Consider the following 16,007-nt stretch of genomic DNA (forward strand, 5'->3'; position numbering starts at 1 on the left):
CAGTCAAAAGACAAGGAGTGAATAAAGATAAGTAGTAAAGACAGCTACTTTCTCTGGAAAAGACCTCAATTCTCAAAAGGGCATCTGAGCCAAATGTGTAAAAAAAAAATAGAGTCATTTGCCCTTTGATAAATGGTCAAAGGACATGAATAGGCCATTTTCAGAAGAAGAAATCAAAACAATTAAAAGTCACATGAAAAAATGCTCTAAATCACTATTGATTAGAAAAATGCAAATTAGAACAACTCTGAGGTACTATCTCACACCTTGATTGACCTTGATTGACTCATCTGATAGAAAAGGAAATTGACAAATGCTGACCAGGAAGACAAAAAACAGGTATACTAAGGCACTATTGGTACAGTTGTAAACTGGATCAATCATTCTGGAGAACAATGCAGAGCTATGCCCAAAGAGCTATTAAACTGTGCGCAAACCCCTTGACCCACTGGTTGGTCTGCACCCCAAAAAGATCAAGAAAATGAAAAAGAACCAATACGTACACAAATATTTATAGCAGCTCTTTTTGTGTTAGCCAAGAATTAGAAATTAAGGGGATGCCCATCAATTAAGGAATGGCTGAATAAGTTCTGGTATATGATTGTAGCAGAATAGTATTGTGCTGTAAGAAATGAGGAAGAGGAGGGTTTCAGAAAAACATGATAAGACTTATATGAGCTAATGCGAAGTGAACAGAATCAAGAGAACATTTTATACAGTAACAGCAATATTGAAAGGATGATCAACTGTAAAAGACTTACCTACTCTGATCAATACAATAATCTAAAACAATTCCAAAAGACCCATGATGAAAAATGATACCCACCTCCAGAGAGAGAACTGATGAACTCTGAGTACAAAGTGAAACACACTTTTTTCTGCTTTCTTTATTTTTCCTGCCTTGGAAAGAGGGTTTAGGGAGGGAACATGACCAATATGGAAATATGTTTTGCATAACTTTACATGTATAATTGATATCATATTGCTTGCTTTCTCAATGGGTGGGGGAGAAGATAAAGGGAGATAAAATTAGGACTCAATTTTTTAAATGAATATTTAAAATGAATGAATGAATAAAATAGGTACTTTCACTTGCTATCCTCTAATTTTCTTCTTAACATTCCACAGTCTGGCTTATGACTGTATTATTCAACTGAAATTGCTCTTTCCAAAGTTACCACTGATCTCTAAATTCTCAAATCTAATAGACTTTTTTCATTCGTCAATCTTGACCCCTCAGCAGCCTTTGATACTACTGATTACCCTCTTCTCCTTGAGACTCTCTTCTCTCTGGGTTGATGAGGACCATAACCAGGGTAGAGGCTATGAGGGTTGAGAAAAAGGGAGAAATTCAAGAAATAAAGTTGGGTAATTTCTAGGACTTGGCAGCTAGATTCCTCATATATAAAATAAAAGAGTTGAACTAATCCTGAGGTCCTTTTAACTTGAAATCCATCATCCTACAAATGTATATAATGAAACTTTTGACAAAGTGAAGTATAACCAAAAGTATATCTAAAATCAAAGGAAAACAAGACAAATGAGTGCCCGTTTTGCCAGAAGGCAATTGTGTCCCTCACTATACAAATCCAGAACAACTTCTGCTTTCAATAAGCACTCAAGGGAAAATAGCTTTCCTGATTACTAAACACTTTGAAAGTATGTTGAAATAAAAAACAAAATATATTAGCAATTCTTGGACTTTGGGACAATTCCCAAAATAGAAGATTTCTGCTCTCCCTTCAATTAAGGGGTTTATTTCTGTGCATAATTATGAAAAACAAGTCTTGATCAGAAATATAAATAATCTACTAAGTTAGTTGAGGAAAGCAAAACTATGCTCAAGAACCAATTCCTTTGAGTAAAGAACTTATTAGAATTTCTCATTTCTAATATTTAAAATAAGCAGAATGACATATTAGGAAATTAGACTAACTGACTGAGATAATACTAAATATTCCTATAGTAATATATAGTCGGGAGATGATGCTACTGAAACCTATCCTAATAGAAAGATGAAATAGTCAAATAAAGAATTTCTCTAGTGTTTAAATAATGCACAGTGATCATTAATGGAGGGAATAAAAGAGAGAAGAAATTAAGTTGTTATTTTGTGAAGCTCAAAAATCTACATTAAATACTAGTAAGTTATGTTGCCACTGTATTTACCCTACTTCCACCACTAAGCTGTCAAACTGATCTTCCTAACGCACAGATCTGACCGTCTTACTCGACCTCTACAACCATTCAATAAATTTTAGAGGCTCCCTTTTGCCTCCAGAAGCAATTATAAAATCTCTACTTGGTCTTTTTCATAACCTGGAACCTTATTACCTTTCCAATCTTGTTAAACTTCACTCCTCTCAACTTACTCTTCTATCTAGTGACACATACCTCCTTAGTTTCTTGAACAAGACACTCCATCTCCTGACTGAGTCTTCTCACTGGCTGTCCTCCAGGCCTGGAATTCTCTCCCTCCTCATCTCCATCTCCTGGCTTCCCTAGCTTCCTTCACATCTCATCTACTGCCTTCCCTCTGGGTTTATCTCCAATTTACCCTGAGTACATCTTGTTTATCCATAGTTTTTTCATACTGTCTCCCTCTGGGCATGAGTTTCTAGAGAGCAGGAACTGGTTTTTGCCCTTTTTTGTATCCCAAGCACTTAGCACAGCTCCTGGAACAAAGTTTGATTCTCAATAAGTGCTTGTTGACTATCACTCAAAAAAGCTCTGACAAATATGACCATTTGCTAAAGTTTCATAACAGGTTAGGAAATGCAAAATACAAAAAAAAAAAAGAAAATCATTGCTGATTATAGTACTTTCCTTTTTTTTCTGCAAGTAGGTCCTGGTGACAATGACTGGAAGCTTGTTCTTTTATGTGCTAATGATGCAGGGTTTTTTTTTTTTAAGTCCTTCGAAAGGACATAGAAGAATGAAATTTTTCAGAAACCAAAAGTTGTCCCACATTTGCCTTCTGTTTAACTGCAAATCAGTTAATGCACAGATGAACAAGGACTATTTCGGGATTTGTTTTTTGTTTGTTTTTGGTCTTAGGCCATTATCTTTTTGTACTTACAATGAAAAAGCACTTCAAAACTATAAACAATACACAGTATAACAAAGCTTGTTAGGACTCTCAACTATTACAGGACCCACACTAGGATTCTAAGGGACAAACCAGGTAGCAATATACGCCTGCCTCAGGGAGGTGACGCCTGCCTCAGGGAGGTGGCACACCTGGGCCCCAGTAGCACCCTTCCCCCAGGAGGAAGTAGTAGCACAGCCACTGCCAGAGCCAGAGAACTCCTGGGCTAAAGAATAGGTGTTTACTGTTCTAACAAAGCTACGTGATTGCCTAAACACATACACTGAGTATGTCCAGACCCCTTAAAACTTGGAAAGACCACTCTACCTGTAGGATTCCCCAGTGTGGTAATGCTCTATTTAAGAAATACCTGTCAACAATCATCTGTTAGCAATAACTTCCCTTTTGGGGAGATTCTAGCTTGATTCCAGATCTCAATCCAGCCCCAGCCTTCCCACTCTCTCCCCCTTTAGTTTTCATTTTTACCCATAATACCAACACCTCCCTCAATGGCATTTGACTATTCTGACTCTCTACTTCCCTCTTCCAACAATGTAGGCTCTCTGATCCACTAGAAGATCAGAATCATCAATAGCCAACCTCTAGATCACCTGTACCCAGCTTCAGCAGCACTAACTCACTAGCCCTAAGCAATATACTTAATCCGGAATCTCTATTTAGAATAACTCTGACTTCCAAACTTTGCCCTCCGTTCTCTGGATGTTAATCATGCATCCCATGAATCAAAGTACCTCACAGCTCTTGCCAGCAAAGCTATTCTATTTATTTAGACAAGTGTAGAGTTCATCCTTAATAAGCAGGGTTGCATCTGACAATAGTTCTATGATCTTCCTGCCTACCACATTCCATTTAACCTATAGGGTGTTATTTAGAACATGAAATGTTATCACAGAAGAGATACCATCTAGAACTTTATAATTTTTTTTGTAATGTTGCTTGTACTTGGAATGTTGCTATACATCAAACAGTAAGGAGAATTTTTTAAAAGTGATAGCATGTTGGTGCTAGAAAAAAATTTAAGAAATCTAACCTAATAATTTCATTTTTTAGATAAGAAACTAAGGTCCTGAAGGTTATGCAATTTATTGATAAGTCACAACTGGTCAATAGCACACACTGAACTAAATATCAGTCTATGACAACCACCAAGGTGGAACAGGATTGTATTTCCCATGAGGCCTTGAGAAGGGGCTTGACTGAAGTTCTCAGGACTTTAGTTCCCATGAGAATGTATGTGCCTGGGTACAGGCATAATGGGGAATGGGTTCTGTTTGTTGCAAAGAGTCTTCTGAGAAGTGAAGCTTGTTCACAGGAGAACATTTAAAAGTATAACAGAAACATGCAAGAAACCCAAGAGTTCCATTATGTTCCTGAAATGCCACAGAGTAAAAAGACCAGATATCCAGGTAGCAGAGAGGTGGTGAGAATGGAGGGTACTCTGAATGGAAACGCAGGTGCTACAGAGGCAAATCTTGGCAATCCCAGTCTAGCTGTGTCATTTCTATCCACTTGTCCCACTTCCACTATGGAAAACTGAGTTTAAAAGAATCTGGTTGGTTTCCTTCTACTCTAGTAGAAATCAGGAAGGAGATTTCATTCATTCAAAAAATAAGTATTGAGATGTGCTTTTCCCTTGATTTGCTTGGTCCCATTAAATATTTTACTATTTCAATGTACAGCTCCTACCTACCGTGTTTCCCCAATAATAAGACCTATCCCGAAAATAAGCCCTCCCCTTACTGTGTAAGATTCCTCTAAAATAAGCCCTCCCCCGAAAATAAGCCCTATTGAGATTGCTACTGTAGTGAAGGTGATCCCCTGCGCTACACGCTACATTACGGTACCCTCTGTATGCACCGTTCCCCCTCCCCCCCGTGAAACGCACGCCGCGCTCCGAGATGCATCCAATCAGAGCTGCAGCAGTGAGCGCGTCATCCTGTTCTTCCCCAGCGATTTGCTTGCTGGTACATTTTTTTGTTCACATTTACTTGTTTATTAAAATTGCTGTCAATGTTCATTAAAATAAGCCATCCCCTGAAAATAAGCCCTCTGGTGTTTTTCTGTCCAAAAAAATTAATAAGACAGTGTCTTATTATCAGGGAAACACGGTAGTCTGTTAGTATAGCGATTACTTTATGTTCAGACCCAAGTTTGACTCTCAAAGTTCCCAACTTCAAGAAACCTGGAGCCCTGAGCCAAAGGAAATTATTACATCATCTACAATGCAGATTACATAATGATGAAGAATTTTCTGTTTCAAATTCAGTTACTCCATCCAAAAACACACAGCACAAATTCTTTTTTAAAAAGTGAGGTGAAGTCTCCCTTTAGACATATCCACAACAAGCAATATGTGAAATAAAGAGTAGACGGGAGTAGATAGATGAAGCTGATGAAGAAGGGTCAATAATCCATGGTGCTAACAATGCAGAAATAATACTTAACAGTTGGCAATTCAAAGGGTACTAGGAGCAACACTAAGTTGCAAAGAAGGGTGAGAAAAACATTGGTAAGAAGGCTATTTTGGTTTTAATTCACTAATTAATTTTCCAGATAAGCAGTCTTTATATCCTACCCAAGAGGTCAAGCGGTTGCTCATCTGCCCCTAGGGGGAAGAGGCAAATCATCCAAAAGAAAGCTGACATCATGGCCTTTTTTCAGAGATGTAAATCCCAAGGAAACTGACTGGGTCAATGCCCATTTAGTCCAATGTCCTTTATCATCTAAACTTGCATCCACAGCACAAAAAAATGTTGAATTATATTTATAGAATTTCTAAAGGGTACCTAAATGTCATCCCATTCCCCATGCTCTATTTTAAAAAGTAATGAAATTATACAGTACATTTTAGAAAGATTTCCATAACATGCATTAGAAATAAAATTCCACCACTTGAAGTGTATAGCTGTCTAGTTATTTGTGGGAGGATCTCATAACTCCAGAATGACACATTCCCCATGAAAGCTAAATTAAGATATTCCTTTACTTACTACCTACTAAGGGAGATACAAGTTCTATGTACTAATAAACTGGTGTAATCACTCTTCTACTCTTCTGTGAGGACAAACTGCATGATATCTATTCAACTTTTAATAGTCTGTAACTAATGAGAAATGAGGACCAAGGACAGTTATATATGACCAAAATTATTTATATGAAATTACTTTATTTTATATTATATTGTTATATTTTCATTTGAATATGAGAATTTTTTTGTTCAACAATTTGTGAAACTTTAAACAAAATCTTTTTGCAGCATGTAGATGACCCAAGGTTCATTAATTAACCAATCAACAAGTATTTATTAAGATTTAGAGCTGGAAGGAACCTTACAGTCCACCAGTGCCTACAATGTAGGAGGAATGCTAGGCGCTGGGGATACATATGTAAAAGTTCCCACAAGAAGCATACATTCTACAAGGGCTGAGAATAACATATCCACAGACAAGTAAATTGAGGGTGTATATAAAAGAAACACCCAGAGATGGGAAGGGGGGTAGATTAACACTTGAGTGAATATAACCTGGGTAGATTCTCCTGCAAGTTTCAAGAAAGACCTCTTAAATTCATGATCTTTCTCCCAACCCTTGCTGACTTTCTACTCTTGCTGAGGGTACCACTATCCCCCCTAAGTCACCCAGGCTCACAAGCCAGGTGTCACCCTTTTTTCTCCCTCTCTCTCACTGCATGCCCCACCCACTGCCACATTCAATTTGTTGACAAGGCCTGTTATTTTAGTTCCGTGACATCTCTCCAGTATACCCACTTCTCTCCTCTGACACTGTCACAGCCCTGGCACAGGGCTTACCATCTCAGGGCTGGACTCTTACAGTACCCTAAAAGTTGGCCCTCCTTCTACAAGTCTCTTCCCGTTCAGTCCATCTTCACTCAACTATCAAATTGCTCTTCCGAAAGCACAGGTTTGACCTTGCCACCTTCCAACACACACATAGACACAAGCTGCACAAATAATTCCAGCGGGTCCCTATCACCTCCATGATCAAATGCCCGGTGGCTTTACAGCATGCCCCCTTCCTACCTTTCTAGTCTTCTTATACCTTCTAACTTCTTTACGCCTTCTGTGATCCAGACACTAGCCTCCTTGTTCCTCAAGAAAAATACTTCATCTTCCAACTCCAGGCATTTTTACTAGCTGTCCCCCATGCCTGGAATGCCCTCCCTCTTTATCTCTACTTCCTGGTTTCTTTCGGCTCCCAGCTAAAATCCCACCTTCTATATGAAGCCTTTCCCAAACCTCCTTATCTTAGTAATCTTTCTTATATTGATTATTTCCAATTTACCCTGGATATAGCTTGTTTGTACATAGTGGTTTTCATGCTGTCTCCCCCATTAGACTGTGGGCTCCCTGAGAAGAGGACTGCATCTTGCCATCCTTTGTATGCCTGGCACACGATGGTACAATGCCTGGCACACAGTAGGCACTTAAAATGTTCATTAACTGACTCTTGATGGAGGTGGCATTTAAGCTGAGACTTAAAGGGAGTCTGAGTTCCAAGACAGAGGAGTGAAAGGACACAGACAATGGCTCCCCTGCAAAGGCTTTGAGACAGACAATGGAATGTCGTGTATGGAAACAGCAAGCAAGCCAGTGTGGCTGGAATGTAGTTTGCAAAAGGGGGAGTTAGATACAATGGGGATGGAAAGACAAACCAGAACCACAATGAATAGGGCTTTAAATGCCAAAGAGAGGACTCTGTTTTTTAGAGTTCAAGCAATTGAGAGCCTTGAGCTACTTGAGGCAGAGGAGTGCCAAGTTTAAACCAAGCTGGCAGCACTGGGGAGGATTAGATTAGAGATTGGACAGGCTGGATGATAAGAGATGGATTAGAATGCCAATGAAGGAAGTGGCGCTTGAATTGAGCCTTAAGGGGAAGCTAGGAGTATCTAAACACAGAGGTTAGATGAAGAGCATTCCACCTTCATGGGGGAAAGTCTCTACAAAAGTTCTGAGATAGACAATGGTCCAATAGACCAAGCGAGAAGTATCTAGGGCCTGGGCCGATGGTGGTTCTGGGCAAGTAGAGAAAATGGGATGGATACAAGAGATCATCTGAGGAAGCAGGCAAGACTTGGTACTTGTTTGGATACTGGGAGACGGAGGGGATGGAGGAGAGTGGGTAAAGAGTCAAAAATGATGCGTAAGTGGCAAATCTGGGTAAATGACAGTGATACCCTGAGCAGAAACAGGTTAGTTGGGAGAAAGAGTGAGTTTAAGGGGAAAGACAGCGAGCTCTGTTTTAGAAGTGTTGAGTTTCCAATGCTTGAGGAACATTATCCAGGTAGAGGTGTCAATGGAATAATTTAGAGACTCTACCAGTGGAGTACAAGCTCTGACATCTACTACCAAAGATGAAAGAGATTATAAGTAGAGGGACAGAGACAACCTACTGAAATTCAGTGAGAAACATCCTTAGGTAGGCTACAGGGAACGAAATTTTCAGCCATAGCTACTCTAAAACTGTTTATAATGGAACAGAAGAGTCTGGATCTGCACTGGTGAGTGACAGGAGGTTCCACTCTGATAAAATCACAGAAAACTGACAAAATAATGACTTTTTACTGTGAGGAAGTAATAGGATGGGAACTAGAGAGTTTCCCATCTCTTCCACAGGACATGTCCTCAAACACCTACCCCTTATGAAAATCAAAAGATGTCAAACTGGAAGAAAGCTTACACATGATCTATTCTAAGTCCTTTATTTAAGGCCCCAAGAGGTAAAAGTGACTTATCCAAAGTTATAATGGTACTAAGTAGTAGAACTAGATGATGCACTGGATAGAGTGCTGGGCCTGGAATCAGGAAGACCTAAGTTCAAATCTGGCCTTAGATACTTAACTAGTTCTGTGAGCCTAAGCAAGTCACATTAGCCCTGTTTGCCTCAGTTCCTCATTTGTAAAATGAGCTGGAAAAGAAAATGACACATGAGCCACTATCTTTGCCAAGAAAACCCCAAATGGGGTCATGAAGAGACATAACTGAGACAACTCAACAACAACAGCATAGAACTAGGCTTCAAATCACTCCTTTGCCTCCAGGTCGGGTGTTCTTCCCATATACCACACTAACCATTTAGTCTGGATTCACCACGAGACTCCCTCCCTCCTAAAAGTCTCATGGTGAAAGCGCTGTCTTTCTCAAAGAGAACAGAAAATTGCTATATGTCACATACTGTATCACCTCATGGTCATATCTAGGAAATATGCTTCCCCAAAACTTTTAGGATAACAATAAGAGCATGGAATAATATGATAATACAGTGTCTTTATGATTATCCTAGAGGAAAACAAAAGGCTACCTTATGGTGTAAACCCCCTATTTGATGAGAACATTGTCATCCTCTTAACTCTCCAGCAAAAAAGCTCCCCCATCCACACACACACACACACACACACACACACACAATGTGTGACTTCCATACAAATTAGGAACCTCTTTCCTATGGGGCAACCCTTTCAAGATTTGGAGTTCTAGGTGGTTTGGGGTTTTTTTTGCTTTTTTTTTTTTTGAGGGGAGAAAGGCAGAGCAATTGGGGTTAAGTGAATTGCCGAAGGTCACACGGCTAGTAAGTGTTAAGTGTCTGAGGCCGGATCTAAACTCAAGTCCTCCTGACTTCAGGGCCAGTGCTCTATTTACTGTGCCTCCTAGCCACCCCAAGATTTGGGGTTTTTACTTCTTTATTCAAATATATACTGCTTCGTAGGATTAGGAGACTGAAAAGACTAAAAGACAAATCTTGTCCAAACCTAGAGCATGTACAATAAAATGCCAAACAGAGGACCTTTAAGGGCAGGCTACACAAAAGAGGTAGCACCTGAAATTTAAAAGGAAGATATGTAGGTAGGTCCATAAGACCCATAAATCTTAAAGTACTACTCTTTTTCCAGTAGTATTTGCATCCTAATAAGACCAAAAAAATGTGAAGACAAAGGAAAGAATAGTAGTAGCACTTGGGCTATCAAGAAGAGAAGGCACTTGGCAGTGGAGAGTGGCTCCTAAGACCTTGAAATCACACCCAATAAGCAGCTAGAGACAGTAGCAACTGAAACTGAAAGAAAATACTGGCCCCAACTGCTAAAAATATATTTATAGTTCACACCCTTCCTTGGAGGTTCTCACTTAATTGTTTGGAAAAGGTCACCTGCTGGGCGGCACATTATGAGAGGAGTAAAAACAAATAAGAGATTGTGACTAAACCCTCCAGAGGACACTGTCACCCCTCTGCTTAATTATATAAGAACTTGGTGCTTAGGGTACTGCTTCTTTTATTCTATTTGAATAATATGGGACAATAGTGGCTGGAATGCCAAGGGGGCTCTAAAAAAATGCTACAAGATAGGACAACCCCCCCACCCCAAACAAATACATGTATTAAGCATCGTGGTACAATAAATACATGAGGAAAATAGTTTTTTTCTGTTTAATTTGAAAGGTGGTGGCATTTAGCCAATAGTTCTGGCCTCACCCACAGGACTGGCCTCTTTGAATTTCAACAGCACTTTGACAGTGAAAGAAAAGAAAAAAGAGAGGGGGGTGGATTTGAGAACCCCCAGCACTTCTCCCCTCCCTTCCTTGAATGCAAAGTTTTGTTTTGGTTTTTTCAGTTATTCAATAGGGGAGTCAATCATAAATCTTCAGGAATACTTTACCAAACCCTGACTAACTATAAAGCTTCTTTGGCAGAACACTGACAGATCACAAAAGCAAGATAAATTTTTCATGATTCTAAGCAGAAAAGACTGTTACAGCTTTGGATTCTACAGTGGAGAAAAAAAAAGGGTACAACAAACAGGTTGGATGACTGATTGTTCCAGAAACCGTGAATTCACTTAAACTTTCTCTGGGCTTCATTTTCCTTATCTGTAAAACAGGAGATTTGGACCAGATTTCCCTTATAGTCATTCCAGCTCCCGAGTCTATGAAGCTACACATACCAGAAAATTAAGTAAAAAGTCTCAAGTCTCACAGTAAGGAGGGTTTTAACCTGGATGGAATTAGTCAATAAGCTCCAGACCCTACAAACAGAGACGTCTTAGTGTCTTAGAAAGATGAGCGCTGTGTTTGAAGTCACAGGACCTGGTTTTGAAGCCTCATTCTGCTACACAAGTTACTTAAATGAGCATTAATTTCCTCACCTGTAGAACAAGGAGAATAGCATGGAATAAACCCATCTAGAAGTCCCATCTAGATCTAAATTCTATAGTGTTCTGAAAAATCAAAAACAATTTCAACATTTAAAATAATTATTGTAAGTATGCTGCAAAAAGATCAGTTCTGAACAGAATGCTTGCTTGTGTATCAATATTTCTCTGGGTTTTTCCTTTCCTTTTTTACGCAGTACTTTAAGGTTTTCACAAATTGCTTAACAAATATCATCTCACTTTATTTTCACAACAACTTTGGAAAGTTGGCAATATTATCCCCATTTTTAAACATGAAAAACTGAGACAGAGAGAGGTTTAATGACCTGCCAAAGATCTTATAAAGCTAATGAGTGCCTGAGGCAGGATATTTGCTCAATTGAAATGTTTAATAATTTCTATGTGAAAGGTCAGAAAAGAAAGTTTAAACCAAAAGCCAAGTGGTCATTTTCATTGAATGGAATCCATCTGATCATTCATTCCATTAGAAAACTTTATTTATTGAATTTTTCAAGGCTTCTAATTTTCTGAAGAGGAGACTGCAAACTATGGAACTACTTCTAGTTAATTATTAGACACTTCTACTTTTAAAAATTATGGAGAGAGAATAGTAATAGATATAATAGTTAATTTTATATTTCACTGATTTAAAAACATAATGTGCAGGGAGTCTTGTAGATGTCTCCATTATTTTCTAAAGAAGTCTCATTCTCAGTTTATGAAATGGATGGCCCCTTAGCTGAGAACCAGAATTGTTAATAAGGCACCGTAAATTGAAGAAATATCTTCAGAATTTCACATAAATATATTTATGTCATCAACAAATAATATATATGTGATGCATATATTTATAACTAGAAATGCAATCTTCTTTAAGATGCTGCAAAGTACAATCTTGAGCTACTTCAGTTGAACTAATAATTACAAGATTAAAAACCTCAGTGAAATTATGTTCCAATTGAAAGGATGATAACTCATGAAAAATGGATATTTTGTGGCTTAAATTTTAATTATATCAAAGTCCTCATGTTCCCTAGCTTGACCATTTCAATATATGCATTGATGTTAGATATTTACTGACGACCAAAAATATACTGATGCAGGGCACATCTTGACCGTTCAGATTGACTGAACAAGCCTTTATTAAGCACCTATTATGTGTCACCATTATTAAGACCTACTATGTGGCAGACACAAGTAGACACTGGGGTTTGTTCTAGATCATGGTTTCTTAATTTATTTTGTCTTACGGATCCTTTTGACATTCTGGTGAAGTCTATAGAACCTTTCTTGGGATGATTTTTTAAATGCATATATAAGATTACAGAAGAAAGCAATTATGCTGAAATGCTTATCAAAATTTTTTTTTAAAGATTCAGAGACATTATGTTAAGAAGCCCTGGATTATCTAATTGATAAATTTTCTTTCCAGGACCTCAATATCCTATGATTCTAACTGGTACTGAATCTAATTTCCATATAAAATTGAGTAAGATACTGTAAATGGCAGCCTCTTTCAACCAAAAATAGTAAAAAAAAAATTTATTTAGATGATTAAACTAAAGTTTAATGGCAACTTGGTTAGTTGAAATGCTCAGTAATGACTAAAGTGGAAAAAAACCCAAGATTTTCCATTTAATGTCCCAAACTGCTTAATAGAAGTTCATCTCCAAATAGAATAAACAATTAGAGGAAAGAGAATCTTATATATCTACAATTATTTGGATTTTCACTTTTTACTTCCCATTTCATGCATTATAAATTTTGTGTAGTAACATTAGGCAATAATTCAGCTGGTATTAATTACCTACTTCTAATAATTATTTTTCTAAGGATGCTTTTTAGTAGAATGATCTTCATTGAGAAAGAAGTACTATATTTTACTTTACCTGGTGTTTTTTTTAGTTACCTTGGGGGGCATACGTGAATTAAATAGACCAAAGCCAGGATGGGGACTTAGACCTAACTAGTTTTCAGTTATTGATCACAACAGGGATGTTAATGTTAGTCCTAATTTATAAATGTATTTCTTCTATTGTATTATGAAAAGCTTATCTGCATCTAAATTTAAAGAAGAAAGCTGATAGATATCTCAGGTCCAAAAATGGATCACTTAGCAGTCTGAAGTGTCCAACAATTTCACAAATTAGCATTTTACACACAATTTGTCTTGATAACAGAATATTATGAATGGACATAATAATTTTATGGTATCACAAATTTTTTTTAAGGATTAGCTATTTTAACAACCAAGAAGCTTAATGTTGGGGCGGCTAGGTGGCACAGTGAATAGAGCACCAGCCCTGGAATCTGGAGGACCTGAGTTCAAATCTGATCTCAGACACTTAACACTTACTAGCCCTGTGACCTTGGGCAAGTCACTTAACCCCAATGCCCTGCCTTCTCCCTCCAAAAAAGCAAAACAAACAAACAAAAACAAGAAGCTTGATTTTTTTTCTTCCTGACCAAGACTTTATCCTACTAAATTGAGAGAAAACCAAAAACTTATCCATTTCCTTTCTTCCACTCACAGGGCCACCACACCAATGCCGGCATTCATCTTCTCTCATTTGTACTACTGAAATAACGTCTTAATTGGGCTCTTTGTTTCCATGCTTTTCTTTCTTTAACCCATCTTCCACACAGCTATCAAAATTATACCCTTAGAAGAAATCACAGGAACACATTACTCCCCAACCCTAGCATCTCCAGTGGCTCCCTACTTTTATTGTTGTTCAGTTATGTCTGATGCTTCATGGCACCATTTGGGGTTTTCTTGGAAGAAACACTGGGGTGGTTTCCCATTTCCTTCTCCAGTTCATTTTACAGATGAGGAAACTGTGGCAAACAGTAGGTTAAGTGATCTTCCCAGGGTCAAACAGCAAGTAAGTATCTAAGAATCTGAACCCAGGAAGATGAGTCTTCTGACTCCAGACCTGTACTCTTACGGTATCTACTTCAACACCTACCTGCCCTGGCTCCCTGTTGCCTCTGCACTAATATACAAGTCTAGTCATTTAAAGCGATAGGCCCCATAGGTTTAAAACTAGAAGGAACCTCAGTGACCATTTAGTCCAATCCCATCTTTTCTCAGATGAGGAAAAAGAGAAGTGAAGTAACTTGTCTAAGCACACATAGATAGCAAGTGACTGAAGCTAGATATGACTAAAGAGAAGAATATCAATAAAACATTTATATATGGAAATCCAGATAAACACTATACAATGTCACAGGTAATAATGCATCTGTTAGTATTACAGTAGTTAGAATTAAACGTTTAACAAAACATTATGTTGCAAATTACAAGCACATTTTATTTATCCCAGTTTTATATCCACTCCCACACACCTTCATGCTCTTCAATGATTAATTACATGCCTCATGTGATATGTGAAAGAATCACGACAATGAAGTGGTTGTAAAACTTTTGTCCAATTAAATATAAACCCAGATGCCTTAAAGTCATTTCTTGAATGTATTCTGTGTTTACTTACATAAATGGGAAGTAGGGAGGGGGCATTTAACACATGAAAAAAAACAAATAGAAACCAAGGTAAGGATAGAGAAGTAATTTTAGTCAAGTCTCACTTATCTCAGTCTGGACTAAACTCTCAATGTTCAATTCTCACTCAAAATTCACTTGTCTAAGCCTCTAATTAACCAAAATTCTTTCAAATGTACAAGGCTAATTTTATGTCTAGCAATAAAATAAGACCAAAATCCAGTGACTTCTTAAAAAAATCTAATTATAGGCCTGGACTAATCAAGTTTTCAAAATGCAAATAACTTTTCTCCAAAGGCTGTAATCCAAAATTTGTGAAATGTTGCATGGTATTACAAAAGGAGATAAATAAGACTAAACAGGTTTGTCTCCTAAAGAGACTACTAAAATCTCTGCTACAAGAAAACATTTAATTATGTGGCATATAAAATGTTTAAAAATCACAAATATTTTAATTTGTAATTAAGCTGTTCACATTCCCCAAGCTTGACCTTAACATTTTATTTTAAATAAATACATTTGCTCTAAATTTCCATCAACGATTTGGTATTTCCTTGAAGCACAAATGCTCCAGTGGGCAGGAAACATTTTCTTTTTAAAGATTATATAACTTCCTTTTCTGAACAATGCCACCACATGCTAATATTTTCGTGACACTAAATCAAAATTACAGCAACTACAAAAAAAATAGGAATGAGACTACTAAATATTCATTTTCAGCAAGGAATGGACATTTTACATCTCAACTTCCCAGAAAAAGGCAACTCGGGAATGACTTCACGAATAAATTATCACAGCAACTATAAAATACCGGCTACTTCATGTTAATCCAAAGCAAACACTAGAGTTTCATACCGTTGTTAAATACAATTATGCCGTCCTACTCATGAACTTAAAAAAAAAAAAATACACCAGCGGCTGGGGCACGAGTTACAAGAGCTCCAAAGTGAACTTTGATCAATTTTCCTAATTCTCTCACACCCCACTGGGAAGAGAAAGCATCAAACACAAGTCTGTGACAACGGATGAATTTCCCTCAGCTACCAGCGAAAGAAACAACAGCAAGTTCTGTCCAAGGGGAAGAAACTCTATGTGGATACATTTTCTGCAAAGACTTCAGCAGCACCGCCCCCCTCACCCCCAAAAAAGAACACAGAACTCAGAAAGAACAATCTCTCACCACCCCCCTTAGCTGCATTCATTTGCTTCTCATTTCCATCCCACGGGTTACTTTTT

At 37.8% G+C, this 16,007-nt stretch overlaps 1 protein-coding gene across 1 annotated transcript in view; it reads right to left on the bottom strand.

Annotated features, from left to right (window-relative positions):
* Window positions 1–16,007, bottom strand: part of LOC138176046 (N-acyl-phosphatidylethanolamine-hydrolyzing phospholipase D-like) — a 69,803-nt gene that overhangs the window by 52,315 nt on the left and 1,481 nt on the right. The gene's annotated exons all lie outside the window — the stretch shown is intronic.

The sequence above is a fragment of the Petaurus breviceps genome, unplaced genomic scaffold (assembly GCF_028583685.1).
Source record: "Petaurus breviceps papuanus isolate PSGF00001 unplaced genomic scaffold, PetGlider_PUasm1.0 80, whole genome shotgun sequence".
Lineage (NCBI taxonomy): Eukaryota > Metazoa > Chordata > Mammalia > Diprotodontia > Petauridae > Petaurus > Petaurus breviceps.